The 21,084-nt window shown below is 33.3% G+C and overlaps 1 protein-coding gene across 2 annotated transcripts in view; it reads right to left on the bottom strand.

Moving 5' to 3' along the window:
• Window positions 1-20,149, bottom strand: part of LOC111001731 — a 58,714-nt gene extending 38,565 nt beyond the window's left edge. The window contains exons 1-2 of one of the 2 annotated variants that reach the window (XM_045631090.1): window positions 19,922-20,149; window positions 4,649-4,708 (exon numbers count right to left, since the gene is read on the bottom strand). The gene's annotated coding sequence lies outside the window, so the exon portion shown is untranslated. The remainder of the gene's footprint in view (window positions 1-4,648; window positions 4,709-19,921) is intronic. The other variant, XM_045631091.1, reaches the window with a different exon arrangement.
• Window positions 20,150-21,084: the final 935 nt, after the last annotated feature.

Raw genomic sequence — 21,084 nt, 5'->3', positions numbered from 1 at the left:
AGAAAAATCAGTAGCTCTGCAACCGCAAGGACTCATCCTCAGACTTCTGTAATTTTTCTTAAGTGTCAAGTAATTAATCAGCCTTCAGTGCTTGACGAATTGGGTCAAAAGCACTCCGGTTTTCTCCCGATATTATTCTTCTATGATAAAGACGCTTAGAAATAACTTCAAACTTAGACGACATAACTAGAATACTTAGAAAGATGTACTTATTAAGCATGAACCCATTTAAGTCACGGAAAATATTTTCACTCTCACAAACTATAATTCAACTTAAAATTATAAATGGAAACTATTTAAATCTTGCAATACCTATACAAGATTGAGATAGATAAATTATAACGAATATTCAGTAATTAACAGAGTGTTGACATTGACACCTAAATGACAATGTCACGATTGACATGGCATATGGTTAAATCATTACAAAATAACATAGATTTTTATATACTCTATTATTACATTGTAGGATACGGAAATTGACAACTATTTATAAACATTTATAAAGCTTCAATGAAAAGGGGCGAGAATAGGCCATTGTTAGATGTTTTGTCAATAAGTGGGTTAATGACATTGATACTACGCAGCTATTGAATACAATTTATAAATTTTACAATTTATACATTCCGAAACGTTCAGTGTTAAACTAAGCCTGCATTTGGGTGCTGTCAAAAATGACAACCAAATGAGTCAAAAGTTTGAGAAAAGATTTGCCTGATACGACAAATATGTTGAAATGAAATGGTTTTGATTAATTTATATTTTATCTTGTTTCAAATTAAAACTATTATAAATTTACACTTTCACTTATTACAAATGTATTATTACGTAGGTAATTTTAGTTAGCTTACAATTGCACTAGCAACTAATAAGAGCTCATATTCCCCGCCAATTAGAAGTAAATCTTTAAGTGAAAAATGTTTTGCCTTTGTATTTATTTGTCAACTATAGGATTACATATAATATAGATTTTCAAGACAGTCATTGCACTCTTTTAGCTACTGTGGTGTCTTTCTGTCAAACTGTATTAACGCTTTTATAGAAAGAGACTCGATGAGAACTTCATTTCACTGCAATAAGACTGCTCTTTAATTTCGCAATATAATAACAAAAATGTAGTCGAATGCGTCTTTATGGAAATATGCCATAATTCGAAAATTTTATAATACCACGTTAAAAAAGAACTAAAATTTATATTTATATGAAATTAATGCATTTTATGAAAAGTATATGCAAAGGATATGTGTTAATGGTCAAATAGAAGGGAGTGTAGGTTCCGCGGGCATTTGATAGGAATGCGGTCAGCTCGGTGCACCGGCTTGCCTAGTAAACATTACGATACTGTATTACATATAATCTATATCTACTATTTACAAATAATCCCTTCTATAAGGCTCGGATATGTATGAAATGATTTAAGGAATGTTACTTACGGATTGCAATGAGAACTAAGTGTATATGACAATTGTAAAGTATTTAATACAGACATGTTCAGTAGGTGATTGTTCGTTGTGTTGTTTAATCAGATGTTCATTGAATACGGTCAAGCGGAAGGAGTACAGGAGAGCTCCAGCCTGGAGGTGAGAACAGTTCTCCAAGTGAGGCCGAATTTGTGCTTCATGAGTTGCAAGTGGTGGCCCGGAGTGAAGGGGAGCACACCAACCTTCTTAAAGGCTAATTTATCATTTTCTTCTAAATGACCGCGAAATAAAACCTCATTCAATATGTCAATGCCCAGTATTCCGATGCTAGCTGAGGCTTTAAGGAGAGTGTCTTCAAAGAGTGACAGAGAGATTTCTTTAGCCGAAAACGCGCAAATATATATTATAGTTGTATGTAATGTCTCCCAAATAAATACTATAAGATGTTTTTTTGTAATAAATTTTTGCTAAAGTTTGGGAGTTGATTATAATACAGATTCAATGTGATTCTCATGCTAATAACCAGTTTAATATTAAAGAGATTAATAACAAAAACCGTCATAGACGACACCCGGTTCTAGGTTTAACCTTATAATAAGACTATAAATATCTATGACCGACGCGACCAGTGAATTATATGATAGTGTTGATTCGCTATACAAGGTCGCCTAAGTAAAGGAACAGAACAGTAACTCAACTATAAAATATTTAAAATATATTAAATATACATATATTTATCAAGTATATTTCAACTATTAAATAAAAATATCGTAAGTATAATACTGTTACAGATTTAAAGTTATTCATAACCATAACTGCGTGCATTAATTAAATGTATATCCTCAAAAACCACGAAAAGTACATTTATAATTTTTTTATATACTGTGTACACAAAATTGTGTCTACTGTGGTGTCTGAAAAAACATCACAAAATATTGTCAATATGACGTTATATTTGACTTTGAACATGTTTAAGTTACACAATACAATGAAGCAATCACGCAAATGCTTAATAAAACAAAATTAAACATCTTTTGTTTTACGTGTATCGGTTTTTAATGCACAATTATTATTCATTACGTGTTTTATTTTTACATATTTAATTAATAGGAAAATATTAATATTTCAGATCTCTATAGATTTTTCTATACAACCTTTTTACAATACAAATAAAATATCTGAGATCAACTACTTAATTAATTCTTCTATAAATATGCAGAATGCAAAATGTTTAACGGCACAATGTATACAGATTAACATTTTCGAATTGTCATCTGTCAAAGTCGACAACCAGCTGTCAAAATTTGTCTATTAGAATTAAAGATGTAAGGTCTTGTCACTAAATCTAAAATACAATTGTAGCGGTACCTAAAAATAACTCTAATTAAATACTGAATACACGAAGGCTTGCGTTGCTTATGTCCGATTCTCAGACATACTCAATACCAAATTTCATGAGAAAAACACGCCATTTCGGAGGAGTTGAACTATAAACACCGCGACGACAATTTTATATATTAGATGAAATTCTCGTATGTCGTTTGTCTCAAGTTTAAAATGGCATGACAGTTTTTATTGATTAGATACTTTTTCTTATATTCAAATTTTTTGATTTGCCTAATTAAAAAAATCCTCTTCTACCAACATCCCAAATAATTAACGACGTTAATACAATCGAGTTATTACACGAAATTATAAAACCTTTTTATATATAACACTTGAATATATAACAAATTAAAAGTGTGTAGATACCTGATACTCCTCCAATGAACCATTTCATCAATTTGTAATCAAATTTCACTTTCAATAAACATGATTAGGTTATGCAAGCTGTTCGAGTACTTGTTTAGCTAATATGTTAGTGGTTCAATAGATACGCCTTTCTTTAGTATCAATTTGTATATCAAAGCAATTATTGTTATATTGTTATTAAACGCCTTTACGAGTATATGTAACCTCAGCTATAGTGGAATATGCTAAAGGAGTATTATTGAAGTTATACTTCTTTTGGCGCGATGGAAAAAAATGATGAGAGTGAATTTTTACAATGCGCGCGCACACCGACACCTGAATTCTACCTCGTAAAGTTAGGTCTAGGTGGCATGAAAATCGATAACTATGTTCAAATTGTATATTCTAGTATTTTTATATTTAAAACACGTGTTTCGTAACAGTACAAAGAAACAGTATGAATAAATAAATATGGTTTAAAAACACCAAAATATGGTGTTTTTAATCGAAGTGTTGATAAATAAATAAATAACACAATGGTTTTTTCATAATACTAAGCAACATTTTAAAATATACACAGAATTCCATATGTCTGACATACTTTAATGTCACGTATAACGTTTGTTATCGAAATTGCATTTTGAAATAACATAGTAACTACAATGTTTTCTAAGGCTTCTTTTATCAAATCTGTGAACATTAGAATTACAAAAAGTTTGTATATTTATTTTTTTTTGAAATCTTTGTCAATCAGATTTTCATCGTTTTCGTTTATATAAAAAAATATCCTGCCTCATATAGTATAAAATGTTGAAATGTCAATCCTATGACAAAACCCGTATTGACACGAAAGATGTAAAATGGACTGTTTACGCGTGTTGGACCAGAGAATTGAGATGAAGAAGAATGATTGGTCATCATAGTGGCTTTGATGAATTGGACATGGCGACACTGTTGCTTCGCTATTGCTGGTGGCGCCGTGGGGTTTAATGGGTACGCACAGTAGCGAGAACCTAATAACTCTTCATCAGTCTTTCTCACTCTCTTTGCAGTCTCAGGTAAGCGTACGCGTCCCTACGATTTAGAAAAAGGAAATAAAGAAGCTTCTAGCCAATCACAATCAAACGGAAATGCCCTTCGTTTCGTCTTTCGCATTCTCGCTTATGTTTTGTCTGCAAATGTATATTATTTTATCATCTATTTTCCAAAGCACACGCGAGGTCAGATTTTTAATAGAAATTTTTTTCACATCTTGGGTATTGCATTTTTATTAGGAGTCCCTTATTTTAAATATTACCTATATCAGTTAGTGAACCAGCTCTCTAATGCTGTAAGAATTTTTGAAATCGGTCCAGCAGTTTTTGTGTGAAAACATTACAGACATACATACTAAAATACGAATGTTTCCTCTTTTAATATTAGTATAGGCATACTGTTTCATAAAGTTTTCACATTCATAACGTGAAAATATTCCTTAAAATAATCAATAGAAATACCTTCTTTATTATCTTGCGCACGCGATGATCGTAGTGTCATGCGCCGAACAAATTATGTACCTGCAAATATAAGTAATGTCAATAAACGTATAATTACATTCTACAATAGTGTTATATCAATTCAATTTTATTTTATACGAATTTTATTTTCCAGACTTATGTTGGGAAGTTTTTGGAGTACGATGAAATTTAAAAGAAGGACAGAATATTTGTTGCCAATTCTTCTCGTCGGTTCTACCCTCTTCATTTTAAAAATAGCAGTAAATATCATTCTTGACAGTTACCTAGATGAATAAGTGTATTTTTTAACTCTACAGTTTTAGGGTAAGATTCAGTAACGAGACTTCGCGCGAGTCTGACTCCAGTACGTCAAAAATGTATTGGATTTTGACGTACAGTAATCATGGTTTGCGCTTAATATTATTTTAAACTCTTCTTACCCTTAGACGCTTTACATCTCACCCGAAGTTCGATACATCTTCGTTTCGCCTTTTAACTTAACATACTAAGATAGATAGTATATAAGAAGTGTTAGTGATAGTGATAGTGCCGAATTAGTGACCTAATTTTCATTAAACTTTATAATTGTCTTTCTGACATTTATAATATAAATAAAGTAGGATCACCGTAATATGATTTAGTTTCATAGAATTTCAAACAGACCTATAGGAAAGTTCTAACAAAAGCACAAACATACTTATTTGGATACTTAAAAAGTAACATAAATTATTTAGGATACAACAGGCGGCCTTCCTAAGGAAAAGTAGCAGACCCAGTCAAGTAGCAAGGGCGGTCCGCACCGGGTGCCACCTTATCATATAAAATTTATTGCTTATTACTTTCGTTGGGGCGACACCACCAACTTCCGCACCGAGTGCCAGACGAGCTGCGTCACCGTAGACACATTCATTCCTTGCCTTCATTTATTTAATCTTATTTTTCTCCTAATTTATAGTATTATTATAATGATAAACTTATATGTCGCTTAGAAAAGCATTTAATAAAATAATTTGTGAAATAGATAGGAAGAAATAGGTTTACGGGACATTTTAGTCCATCGCCTAAAGTTCACCGTTAAGTATTACATATGCACACATCTTAGGTTTTTGCGGCTTTCGCCCGGTACCGGTTGACTTACGTAAATATACGCCTTTTGTCTGACCGCACGAAATAGCCAGCAATACTTGTTATTTGATGTTGTGGTTATCTTCAGTAATAAGATGATTGTTTGTTTGTGTTGAAAATCAAAAAGTACTGGACCGATTTGAAAGATTCTTTTACTAGTGGAATCCTACGATATGACTGAGAATATTTATTACTCAAGATGTCATATGGAACATGGTGAAAGGGTTGCAGCTCTTTACAAACATTATGTAAAAAAAACTTGGCGATTAAAAAGAGTGGCGGAGAGTTTATTGCCAGTTCTTCTCTTCCGTTCTACGCCCTTGATTCGAGAACTGGCAGTAAATGTAAAATTAGAATCATTTAATTAATATTTCTTTTTTTTGACGTTCATAAGTGTACATTATGTTACCTATAAGAATAAATGATTTTTGTTTGTGTATTTATTAAAAAAAGTAGCTGTAGGAAAGAGTCAACATTTATTTATTTTGTACTCCTACAGCTAACACAAATTACATATACTATCAAACAAATACACCGAGAACATAGCCACAGATGGAATACATGATACATTATATAACAAAAAGATTTACAAAAGGGAACAAACAAACAAAGTATTTAATACAATTAACTAAATGATTAAATTTAATTAATTTAGCCTAAATTGTTTAAAATATTGAAGCTATCGCCAAGCCAATAAAAGACGAAATCCAGGCACCCATTGTAGTGAGTGCGTTGCTTGAGAGAGGAGTATGCTGTCTTTTTTTAAACAACTAGTCGAAACCCCTAGAGAAGAGAACTTCCAATGGAGGTGCCATTGGGAGTTCCATAATTTGCTGGTCTAGTCAACCGGAGCTCCTTGGTAGCTGCTCATGAGTTACTTAACATTTCATTTTATACCAAATGCTAAACACGCATGGGAACGTTCAGGTAATAAAAATGATTACGAGACAAAATCAATGTTTATTCATGTATTTGAAATTAATTATCATGCTATTATTCGATGCAACCAAATGCAACGTATGCATTGGCAAATGCAATTTCTTAGTTGTTTCAATGATCCCCAAGATTCATACAATTTTATAATCTAACCTGGCCATATTTATTTATTTATTTATTTATGCTTTATCGCCTTATACAAAAACACACATAACAAAAATAAAAAAAAGTTACAAAAGTTATAAGGCAAAGGGCGGCCTTATCGCTTACAAGCGATTTCTTCCAGGCAACTCTAATGAGAGCCATAGTTTATTAACGTTAGCCTATTAATATTATTTTAAAGTTTTCATTCTGAAATCGTTCGTGTAAACATAGTATGGCTATGTAAAAACCAAAACTGATATGAAATTTAAAGATAATGGAAAAAATAAACTTTAAAAGTTTATTTTTAAAACTAAATTAATAACTTTAATCATATAGGTAACGTTTACGTTTAAGCGTAATTTATTATGGTGTATTCTATATTAGTTACTCCGTATCAATACTTAAATATTGTATAGTCTATAGACAATAAGTTTCTGCACATATTTTACATGATTTCCCAATAGTCATATTTTGTATCATTCCTACCATCTGCCCTAGACACTGTAAGTTTTCCTGGTGTTCCTGCAGTTAAACAAAGCTTCAATGTTTATGTTTGGATTTTTAGAAAATCAACCACATTACGTAAACGCCATGGGAAATGATCGACACGCCCTTGAATTTATATTAGGATCGATAATCGGATGTATCGACTAATCGATATTCGTGTGACGATTCGATATTCAAATGCTAATTCATTGTCACGCTTCATTACATTCTTTTTCATAGAATTGGTTTTGTAAATGAGGTAGCATTTGCCAACAAGGTTATTCAATTGTTGAACTATTTGACTGAGAACTGTGTATGTAATAATAAAATTGTGGCCGATTTTTTTACCTAATTTGTCTAAACCCTTAAATTGTTATAGGTAATATAGGCATAATATAGGTTTTGTTTGGACTAAGAGATAACAATTCCAGCGAGCAGTGTTAGCCTAGTTGGCCTGGCACCAATGAAGTTTCTTTCTATGTGCGCATTTAACATTTGCTCGAACGATGAAGGAAAACATCGTGAGGAAACCGACATGTCTTAGGCCCAAAAAGTCAAGTGTGTCAGGTACTGGAGGCTGATCACCTACTTGCCTATTAGATTTAAAATTATCATGAAACAGATTCAGAAATCTGAGGCAAGACCTAAATTGGTTGATGAACAGTGTGTAGTGGTGAGCAGTAGTGGCTTCAGCCTGCGACTTACATCCCTGATTTCCTGGGATCCCCGGCTATACACCACTTTCCACGTACATTCGGTCGAACAAAACATCGTGAAAACCGGCTTGCCTTAGATCCAAAATGCCGGGTGTCACCCCAGGCACAGCACACTTGCCTATTCAATTGATGGACGATCATGAAACATACAGAAATCTGATGCCCAGGCTTAAAACGGTTGTAACGTCACTAACTTTATAAAATTGCATTGTCATATGAAATAGTGTAATTAATGGTCCTTAATAGATGGAGGTGATTCTATTTTTTGTTTCATTCTTCTTATCAATTCTTTTTGCCGTGATAATAATGTGGAAGCGTTATTAATCATGTATAATTAAATATACAGTATGTACAATTTTCTTAACCGACATAGTAATAATATTTATAATGAAAAATTTAAATAGAATAGTAAAACAAATTTCAAAAATTTGGTCTCTGTGGCAGTGTACCTTTAATTCTTGCACAATAACATATATTTTATAAATAAACCATTTGAAATCAATTTGGGTAAATAAAGTACCTATTTTATTCTAAGTTCTACATCAAATAACTCTTTAACAGGTAATGTTAACAAGAACGCGGAGTGCTAAGTATATAATGTACCGTGACAAATTTCAAGAACAATCAGTTATGTGGGGTAACGGCGTATATAATGGGAAAAATCTAGATCTTTGTCCCAATTATTAGGGATATTAGTTGACTCATTAACACTAATTCGTATAAAATTATAATTTTAATTGGTTTTTTACGTGTATGCAGCTAAGGTAGTCATGCCAGAAAGTAATGGACACGTATACTAAAAAAAGCTAAAGGTTATAGACGACATACATTATAGTCTTAAACAGAAATGGCAGCAGGCGGGATACAGCAAGATGCACAGATAAAAGATGTACTTTCAAGACAGTATTAAAAAAACGTGCTGTATTATTATTTATATAAGTAGTACTAAGACAATACACACTAGCTTGAACTAAATGACACCCTCTTCGTTCGATATCAAGACCACCTGTCTTAAATATAATCAAAAATGCAGAGTTAACTCTATACAGCGATATTGAATACTTTCAATTATCAAAATGACAGTTGACTATCTATTGTAATTTTAATAATTCAAATTAATATGTATTCCAGAAACTTGTAACCTATTTTGTCTGTAACAGAATGGAATGTCCTATGGAAGAATTATTTTTCAATAATTTCCTTCAGTAAGATTGTAAAAATTAACATTTGTCTATGAAATAAACTCAACGTCCACAAAAATATATAAATTGCATTTTTTGTTTAAAATCTCTCTAAAATACTTTATTTACATAGCATCCGAAATGGTACTTTCAGAAATTAAATGTCGTTTCGCGTAAACATATATTAATATTACTCCGATCTACCCAAGGTAAAATTCGTATTCGGTATATGTTATGAAACTCAAGATGGCAATGATTCTTGTATTGGCTTTCACTTGGAGTTGATAACGATCAACAATTATGTTGATTATATTTTAACAATACGCATGCTTTGAATCGACACCTCGTATATACTATTTTATTGTTATTTATTTCAAATAACTGCACAGTTTTGAATGTCAATTAAAAATAATGGTTTCAATTCATACATTAACTGCCAGTTCTCAAATGAAGAGCGTAGTTTAACTTTTACTGAAGATATATTTAACATCTTAATACCTAATAAATACGGAAGTCCAACTCATAGCTGAGTCTAAACTCTCAACAAACAACTTCAAAAACAAATCATGGTAAACTTTAATTAAATTGAAAACGTTTTTTTTTTATTAAATCTTTAAAAGTTGAATAATAAGTAGACATCCAAACATTCCCAATAAGTGGGCTGAGAAATAAATGTGCCCATAATTTAATAAAAAGCAATTTGCAGCCGTTTCTAATTACGATTATAATTGAATTATTTTTATTAATATGTTAAGAGCAATAAAAAATGTTTGCTCCACATAATATCCTAAAAAAAAATTTCTACATAATTTTGTTTTTTTTCCCGGGTAAGAAACTAAATATCCTTTTTTTAACGTATTTAAGCATTTGCCCCGTATAGGCTGAAAAATAATGTGGCAACCCTATCTGTAACAAGTCTTAATTACTAAAGAGCAAAATTACGGAAAAAATTAAATCCCCGCAAGGTCGCCGTGCTCGAGGATTTTTTAAATTTAGAAGCGATACCCTTTTCAGAGCGTCATTACGAAATAGCGTATTTGACATCGATTTAAGAATTACCCAACTATTTACTTATTCGGGCGACGCGCGAACCACTGACACGAGTTTAGCAATTTAGGTACAGACATGTTTAATTAACTATTACGACATTTTTAACCTAACCGTCTGGGTTACATGGCGCAAAACCCAAGGGCCCAGGATTCACTGCTGTGTTTCGGAATAAAAGTACTGTGAAATGAATGCGGAAATGTTTCTGCCCTATAGATATATATGACTCTTGAATATAGGCCGATCATTGTCTATCCTAAAGCATCTTTGAGCCACTAAAAGACTGGACGTAGGTTCGAGTGGCGTCGAGAAGTTCCATATACTCAGGGCTCGAAAACACTTCGTTAGCACGATTAACGATGTCATCGTATTACGAGTATATATACCAAAAATATAACATGTTACGTACATCAAATTAAAGAATGGATCGATTGCTGAATAAGAGGTTAAAATGATGTTATATGATAATGTAAAATAATAATTCAAATTATACAAGACAATTTTGTATTCGTGTGTTACAGAACATGCGAAGGAAATGCGATTGTATCTGTACTAATTCACGCAAATAAATAATTAACATGAAATCGTTTAAAAATATCTTCGAGTCAAAATATGTATAAAAGGCCCAGTATCCAAAATCCGCGACAGGCCTATCGTGATTCGCATACTCAAGTGACTTAAAAGATCCAAAATTGTAGCAGGAAATACCAAAAAACTAGTAATTAACGTGATAAACGAGGCTACACGTAATTAAAACGCAGAGACTAACTTACTTGTATTCTAAAAAAGTATCAACTAATACAGAGCAGTGTTGGCCTAGTGGCTTCAGCGTGCGACACTCATACCTGAGGTCGTAGGTTTAATTCCCGGTTGTGCACCAATGGAGTTTTTAGTTTTTCCTATCTGCGCATTTAACATTTGTTCGAACGGTGAAGGAAAACATCCTGAGAAATCCGACATGTCTTAGACCCAAAAAGTCGACGGCGTGTGTCTGGCACTGGAGGCTGATCACCTACTTGCCTATTAGATTTAAAAATGATTATGAAACCGATTCAGAAATCTGAGGCCAAGACCTAAAGAGGTTGTAGCGCCACTGTTTTTTTTTATCAACTAATACACTTACGTAACTTTAAAATGAATTTAATCTAACAATGATAGAAGCTGGATAAAAGGAAATAGACTACGTGTGCCAGGCAGTGTTAGACTAGTGGGTGAAGCGCGTTCAAATCTCGGCTGTGTCCTGTCTGGGGCGATTGCAGAGTATACATACGCATATACAGTATAATTACGCATTTCCCGACGACAAAATAAAGTTCTAATAAATTTCAAATCATAAAACAAAACACTTCTAACATAACCTAACCAAACGATTCTCGGAGCTCACAAAATAATAATTTAGAACTGAGCAGCGATGGCGTTAATACATTAATACGGACCTTACTTTCTTCGTAATATGCTCGTTAACAATGTATGAAGACCACAAATTTAAGCGTACAACCAACCACGAACTAGAACCAGAATATAAACCACTCCTTATATGGAAATTGTATTCGTTTTTACAACAAAGTCCCAAACGAAAATTTTTATTTATTTTATTTATTTATTTATTTTCCATTAAATTTACTATCTTTACAGTTACAACTAATGCGATAGAAATCCACTATACTACCCACACCAACTAACCTACATACAAACATTAAAAAATTAAACTAAAATTCCTAAACCTTATAACTAACAATATAGCAAGCAACTCTTGTGAACTCAGCCAGCGTACAAACAAATAGGTCCACCTCAATGGAAATTTTGTTAATGATCTGTATTGCTCGCGTGAGTGGCGCTTTGCTAACCAAGTTGGAATGTGCGCGCGGTACATCCAAAAGCTTAGACGTAAGCCTCAGGTTTCTACTTGGTACCCGTAGACCCAGTCTCTCCATTATATCCGGATTATGCACCCGACCCGTAAGTATTTTAAATATATAAACGGTCACAGCTACCTCTCTTCTGAGGCGTAGCTGGTCATACCCCACCATACCCAGAACAAACAGGGTCGGGTACATAAGCGGATACAAGGGATACACTCCATACAGTCTCCTGTAGAGGTAGCGAGTGAATTTATTTTGTACTCGCTCTAACATGAGACTGTATTTAGCCTCATATGGGGCCCACACCATTGCGTTGCACTCCAAGTGACTTCTCACTAGCGCGTTGTATAAGATTTTGATCGCACCGATGTTTTCAAGGCCACAAGCTGTTCTTAATACGAACCCCAGATTTCTGTACGCCTTTTTGCATACCATCTCTACATGTCGCGCGAACCCAAGATTCGTATCAAAATAAACTCCCAAATCCTTGACCTCTGAGACTTGCGCCAAGGTTAGCCCACTAATGGTATAATTGTACCGAGTGATTAACCGTGCCCTTGAAAAAGATATCACTTTACATTTTGCCAAATTAAACTCCAATCTATTTCTCCTGCTCCAGTTAACCACTCGATCAATGTCTTCCTGCAGCCGAATGCAGTCATCTATACTCTCTATAGGCATGTACAGTTTGAGATCATCAGCGAAGAGCAAGCACTTTGCATTCTTGACAACTTTCGGTAGGTCATTCAGCATTATCAGAAATTCTAACGGTCCCAAATTGCTGCCTTGTGTCACGCCTGATCTCGTAAAGTAGGCCTCTGACCTACACCCCGCGTAATCCACGTATTGCGTTCGATCTTCCATAGAACTGGCCATAAAGTTTAATAAGTGTGGAGTGAATCCTATATGTGCAAACTTCTGCAAAAGCACGTCATTATCGACCAGGTCAAACGCTTTTTTGATATCAAAATAAGCAGCGTCTACCTGTTTTCCACTGTCCACAGCTGGGCTAATATTAGCCATATAATTCAAGAGGTTACTAGTGGTACTCCTCATAGGCCGAAACCCGTGTTGCGCTTCCGATAGTTGGGAACTCACTTGATTAAATATGCATTTTTGAAGTGCCGCTTCCAATACTTTCGCCGGACATGACAAAATAGCTATCGGTCTATGCTGTTCTACTTTATCATGGCATCTTACTTTAGGAATTGGGATCACCCGACTGGTTTTCCAACATGTGGGAAATGTTGCTGCTTTGAGACATAGGTTATAAATGTGGAGCAGTGGTTCAGCAAGTACAACGGCACAATCTCGTAATATATAAGGCGGTATACCATCCGGGCCAGCTGCCTTTTTTGGTTTAAGTAGCTTAAGTGCCTCCTGTACATCGCTCAATTGTAAGCTCCCAACATGAACTCGTGCAGCCCCGTTTGAACAACCCGCTGCCGCAACAGCTGCGCTGACGTCAAGCTTTGGCTTTTGTGTAGCATAAACAGAGCTAAAATACTTGGCAAATGCTCTAACACTATCATCAGGGGGTAACACCTCTCCGTTCTCAATAATACCCGATGGTTCTCTGTTGACTCTGTTACCATTAATAAACCTCCAGAATGACTTGGGATCTTCAATGATATTTGATTCAACAGACTTAGTATAATTTTCAAGAGCCAATGCAATTAATTTCTTAACTTCAGCTCTGCACCGGCTAAACTTTTCGTAATCTCCTGGGGATTTAGTGACTTTGTATCTCTTATGCAGCGTGGCTTTTTGTTTAATTCTTTTAATGACTTCCCCTGTATACCATTTTGGATATAAATACCTTGAGCATCGTAGGTTCCTGGATTTTTTTGGCACGCATTCCTCAAGTACAGAGTTCAACTTATAATAGAAGCAATTGAGACTCTGATTTAAATCTGACGAGTACACATCAGACCAATCCACTTCTCTAACCTTGGAATACAACGAACTAAAATCGGCTTTCTTGAAATTCCATTGTAACAAGCGCTCGTGTGTTATAGCCGGGTCATTCCTTGACGGAACTGACGCAACGCGTCAATAGATAGAAAATAGATCAATTATCACTAAATAAATTCAAAGCTCTCGTTAAAAGTACATTAATCAATAAAGCTTTTTATAAATTTGACGAAATGAAATAATCCTAATCCTTGGGATTCATTTGCTCCACTGCAGACAATTTCTTTGACTCAAAACTTAGCGGTTAAAAAGAGTGGGGGAGAGTTTCTTGGCAGTTCTTGCCCACTCTTTACTTGCGAACTGGTAGTAAATGTCAATTTAATTTAACTTATTTTCTAACGTTCATAAGTACACTTGTCTACCTATATTTCAGTTGAAGCTAAAGGTTTGTATCACCTGTGAGACAAGACATGCCGACCAATCGCAATTAATCGAAACACTTCTCGTCTTTTGTTTTAAATTTCTCACATAATAACTAATTAAGAATATTACTTGTAATAATTGAATTTGTAATAAAATATATTACCGCCTGGCGCGTCGAAAGACTTTGCATTATCATTAAATATTAACGACTTTGAAACAGCAGTTTACACGATAAGGCTATAACTAAAACTCCAAACTTAGAAGGTTCCAGATAGCACTTTATCGAAGCACCTTACGAGCGAATCGTTCTAGTCACGGAATATCAGAATAGTTCAACTAATTTCTCAATTTGGAATGCTAATTTTGCGGGTGAAAATAGTTAATGATTCCAAAATATTTTATATTGTCTCTTGAAAATTCAATGGGTATACTTCTTCTGTTGAAAATTATAATAATACAATTTGGATTTCAGATACTTCGCAATTTAGTTATTGTATTAAAATACATATAAATAATATATCTTTAAAACCTGTAACTTGATAACAAAATTATTAGATACGAATGTGTTGATAATAAAACATTATACTCCCAATAAAAATACTTTTTCCATTTTACAAATAAAAATCTAAAGAAAAACAATCCTAAAAACAATAAGGTCTTAGGAATTTAAAAAAATAGTTTAAATGTTTAAAAGGTAAACACAAATTAATGAGGATTCACGCCCAGAGTCAGTTTTAAATGTCAAGGTGAGGCAAGGCTATAAAAATACGTTTAAGGTAACTTAAATACTAAATTGAAAAATGTATAGTACAAAATATTAGTGTATCAGGAATTATTATCTGTGCTGACTAAATTTTGAAAAGAATATTGATGGGAATCAAAACTTGGAGGGGAAGTGGACGTACTATATAATAAAAATAAATATAAATAAATAAATACTTTAGATTTTGGATCTTTTGGATATCGGTGTATAAAAATCTTATATAATGCTTGGTTTTTGTAGTTTCGTACAAAAGTACGAAATTCTCGATACTTCAAGAACTCGGTACTAAGCAGCGTCTGTTTTCAACAGTGCAATCTCGTATCCTTACATTCTTCGGAGACGTATCTCGGCGTGGTGATCACTCCATAGAACGCCTTTTTGCCCATGGGAAGGTGGAAGGCACTAGACCGCGCGGCAGGTCACCTTCAGGTTCTACTGATCAGATTAAGTCTGCCGTAGGAGAATCACTGAATCAGAGCAGCAGAATGACTTCTAATAGGCAACGATGGCGGTAAGTTGTGAAGCGCATCACGTCTGCCCCTTCTATTACCATTCCACACGAAGAAGAAGAAGAATAAAAATCAGAGAAATTTAAAAAGAGGGAATGTCAGTGCGTATTGCATTAATGTGTTATTTGTGTTGATATGTTATAATTGCATAGACTAAAACTGCTATAATCTTGATTTATTACATTTTGCGACCTTGCGTGCATACAATTTGTATGTTTAATTACCTGCTCTTAAGACTAATGTTAAAGTCCAATTACACACGACATCCTTAATAAAAATATTTAATTATATTTTGATTCACGCGGTATATATGTTATTATCATAGTACATATATTGTTGAATGCAGTAATTATCCATTACTTTGGAGGTTTAGGAGGAGTGCAAAACTCCTATTAAGTACACCTGATTTTTTTTATAGAGTAGGAGGCAAACAGAGGCTCATCTCATGTTAAGTGATACCGCCGTCTATGCACACTCATAATGCCAGAGTGTGTGCGTTTCCGGCCTGGAATTGGTACGCTTTTTTCTATGTACGCAAATAATACTTGTTTGTGAAGGTAAATATCGTGAGGAAACTTGATTTAAATAACCCTTAAGTGATAGGTCACCTTTGTCCATAAAACAAATACAGAAAAGGATATTACTGGATTACAGAGTGGTACTGGATTAAAGATTATTGAATCTATCCTTCTGCTTGTAGAAGCGATGACGGATTTACGCAAAAAATATGCGGAAGTTATATACTAATATAAACACATTACATTGTTTATATTCGTGTCAAAATATATAAAGTTTTGTAGCTGCTCTCACTACATTAATGAGGCCAAATTAATTCTAAGACTATGATAATTATTAATTTAACATGAATAAGAAAATATCATACCAAATGCTACATCGCTATGTTTTTCTTCACCAGTTTCGATAAATAATGTGGTAGATACTTGAATTTATTAAATTAATTTTGGGAGGAGCATGTATAAAAAGATTTCTAGAATAAATCCATAGACTGGAGTACTCTGTCTATTAGGCTAGAGCCATTCCCGCTTAAATATTAGAAAAATATTTGCTATACCTTAACTATATAGCCACGTTTTGCAAACGTCTATTGGCTGAGTGGCTGAGCCGGTTTGAGAGGTCATCACTTTCACGTGCCATCTGACGAGTATTTTACTTAAACAATACTAAAATTAATCGGCATATTCGTATAAAAAACTAATATGGCAATTTAACATTTATTTTAAAACTGATGGAGTTCCAAATTTAAAAACATTTAGAAAAGATGGAGGTTCAGGGTTTTGGAGGGAAATAAAGAAATTACAAGATCGATTTAATTATATGAGTTCATTTAATACGTCGAACAGATAGAGAAACAGAAGATCGATTATTATTAAAGAATTTATTAAAGAAACGAGATACAATTCACACGACAGAAGCTTAAACACATTAAATGTTAGTATCCCCTTCTCAGTAGACTATAGACGTTGTCTATGCCCTTGATGTAGACTAAACTTTGAGCAAATACACCTAGGTTATAAAGTATTTGAGAAGTCGATACAATTTTTTATATCAAATAATTAGTTGAGTTTGAGCATTTCTTTATTAGAAAACGAAACAACGCGTCGTGTCTTAGAGAACGTGAATTATGAATTTACAAGTAAGCGTTAATTGACTTTCAGTTTGACCGGAGCGTGACGACAGATATTTGTATAATCTATTTCTTAACAGATAAAGTAAAATTTTATTCTCTAGAACATACGTCAAGTTGTCTTTGAATTTAATTTGAATTGAACCTTTGACCAAATATGATTATAATTGGCAAATTAAAAATATACCTTATTCATACGTCATTTCACATATCAGAGTAAACACAATTTCACAGAAATATTGTAATTAAAAACGAGTACTAATACTGATTTATTTTTAAGCCTATTCCAATATATATATATATATTGAAAGAAAGAATTCCGGAAAGTGTAATCAGTGCACCATCATTGAACTCGAAAATAGATTGGATAATTTCTCTAAATCTCAAAATACCCGTGCATCTTAATATTATGCTTAATAAGCTAGCAGCTAGTGTGTATAATAATATACATAATAATATTATATGTCAGCAATGTTGGCTTAGTGGCTTAGTGGATTCAATTGTAGGCGTAGGTTCGACCCCGGCCGTGCACCAACGGACTTTCTGTGAAGGAAAACTTCGTGAAGGAACCGGCTTGCCTAAAAAATTACCGGCGTGTGTCACAAAAGGCTAATTACCTACTTGCCTATTACATTGACAAATCGTTATGAAACTAAGACAGAAATTGAGGCCCAGACCTAAAACGGCTGTAGCGCCACTAATTTATATAATTTATTTATTTATATTGAATCAATTTTTTTATATAGAACAAGGCCAAACGGGCAGGAGGCTCATCTGATGGTAAGTGATACCGCCCATGGACACTCTCAATGCCAGAGGACTCGCGAGTGCGTGTTGGCCTTTTAAGAATTGGTACGCTCTTTTCTGGAAGGAAAATCAAACGTTTCGGAAACCTAATTTTTCGGTTTATATTACATTACAAGGTGCTTATATATTATTTACCGAGTATAAAAAGCGTTTACCATATGCATAAATCAAAGCGATCCATCAAACAGGTATTTTTCGCAATTACAATACTGTTTACTCCAGGGCTGTCGACTATCTATCTATATATTATATTGTTAAATATTTTATTAATTTACATTTGATTGCGATTATATATTATCTATTTCTTTTTGCATCGTGAAATTGGTGAAATCTATTCAATCATAGCCATATATTTTATATGAGTAGACAAGCTTACGAAAGCCATAAATGGAAGCCACCACAGCACATGATTACCCATGTTAGTGGATGCGACGCCGACCTTTAAGGGAATTTCCCAGGCAAGCCGGCTTCTGGAAGTCAACTATTTACAGATTATAATATTTAACAATAATTGAAATTTGTAATGTCCCATTTACGTTTATGTGATATAAACGAATACTTAGGTAAAGTTTGAATTCCGAAAAAATATTCTTTGGCTTCATAACTTTATAGGCACAACCCTATATTCTGCCTACATAACCACAAAGAATGGCAAAAATGACGAATCATAACTGATAACTTATCATTGACCGCAATAGAACTGCATAATTCGCCAATAATATTAATTATACCTGTCACTAAGTGATTTTTAATTACTGGTATTCAAAAACATTAAATTCTAATGATTGCAACAGATCTAGCTTTCATATGACACAAACTGTAATCTAATTTATGAAGTTAATATGTTTCATTATTTTAAGACAACTTCGAAATATAAAATGACAAAAAAAACAAGAGACTAACGAAGACAAGTGGAAGAATGGGGAAGTCAAGTCCTAAACAAGTCGAATTAAGGATAAGGAATACTTTAATTCTTTATTTCATTGACCAAAAAGTATAGAATTGGATTATCTTCAGATATTTACTGTCATGTCACGTTTTGTCACATTTGATTCAAAATGACACAAGGGCAAGAATGACAGACGTTTCTGTTTTTAAGTATAACCAGTTTAAAATAATGATTTATTGAAATATTCATAAAAATCATTCAATGTTACCTAATGAGTTATATAAGGAGTAAGGTCGTTTATTTAATAATTATAACGTAATATATTTTATTTTCGTAACCTTAACCATATTCTGTGTAGGAGTGAGTAATATTAATACTTCCTACCAAATAATTTGGAAATTGAAAAACCACTATCAAAAAAGTAAAATCCATTTTAAGCAATAATAATACCGAAAACTAACATTTAAATGGTTCAATTGATCTGTTGAATATATCTATATAATTTATTACACTGCACAATTGCAGTATGTATTATAAAAACCACAACTTAAATAGGCACGTTAAAAAATACGATCAACGAGAAATAGAGTCGAGTATTGGCTGAAAATAAATTCAAAAACCGATGAAAAAAAATCTTGGGTACTAAATTGATATAAGTTATACTATATTTTGAGGAAATATAATAGAGCGTTATTTGCAATTGTGAAATACGAATGCGAATGACATTGGATAGAATTCCACTGCCCCTCAAATCTCATAAACAGATACTTATTACCAAAAAATATAGTATAGTAAATAATAAACATTTGTAAATAGAAAAAAATACCTTTAATGCAAGTGAGCAAGGGGACGTTCGACCTGATCCAACTTTTCACAGACACTTAAAACATTCAGTTTCAAATAGTTACTCCTGTCAACACTTAATCCATCCTCCACGAACAACACTAATATTATTTTTAATATTCGAATTCGTAAAGGTTCGTAGACGAACACACGTGCGCACCGCAAAGAGGTTGTTTATCCACTAAATACGCGGTGTAGGTGCGACGTGAATGTGCTTTTCGACTTACAGCCGGTTTTCCCGCGAGTTGCAGGTGGATACTTCAAGATGTCTAGAACAGTGCGACACTTAATTTCTGTAGTGCATCAAAATATATTTGAATTTGGAACTGTATGCCCCCTTAAGGTTTTATTCCAAAAACATTAGTGTACTTTTATTCATGAAGATAACTTTCTCCCATAGACCAATGTTTTCTTGTGGTTTCTATTACGCTAAGCGCTGTCTGTCGATTATTTTGGAATTCAGGTGACATTGACATGCCAGAATCTTTTCAATATTTTCTTTAGTTTAACGTTTTAGAATTGCAGAACAACTACATAATATATTATAATCATACTTAATTTAGTTCAGTTTTGTCAAACTCAATATTATTCATAACATATTTCTGTGTCTCTGAGTAAATTAATTGTAACTAAGCTCAGAGTATATTTTTTTAATTACTTAATTTGCAGCACATATAATATAATAGTATTACTTATAATGTAAATTACAATAAGCCGACAAGGAACCAAAATCAAAATTGTGCATTTATATTGGTAAAATAAAACATATATAAGATTAGAAATTGAATCTGGATGATACAACTGTATTTCTTGGAATCACCATGGATTCAAAACTTCAGTGGTCCCCTCATATCAACGGATAGGCGAAGAGACTTAGTTCTGCAGCTTACGCGGTTAAAAAAATTCGCTCACTGACTGATGTCGATACAGCTAGACTTGTTCATTTTAGTTACTTTCACAGCTTAATGAATTATGGCTAATTATAATGGGGTCGCGCTGCTGATGTCGAAGCATGCTGCAGAATTGGGCTATTCGTGCAAAATATAATTTTAGATGCAGTGAATCTTTAAGAGATAAATTCAAGGCAATTATTGTACTTATCTTTCCCTCGCAATATATTTCTGAAAATATTATGTATGTATAAAA

The sequence above is a fragment of the Pieris rapae genome, chromosome 14, assembly GCF_905147795.1.
Source record: "Pieris rapae chromosome 14, ilPieRapa1.1, whole genome shotgun sequence".
In the NCBI taxonomy this organism is placed as follows: domain Eukaryota; kingdom Metazoa; phylum Arthropoda; class Insecta; order Lepidoptera; family Pieridae; genus Pieris; species Pieris rapae.
Note: the sequence above shows the minus strand (reverse complement) of the source record. Positions and strands in the feature narration are given on the sequence as shown.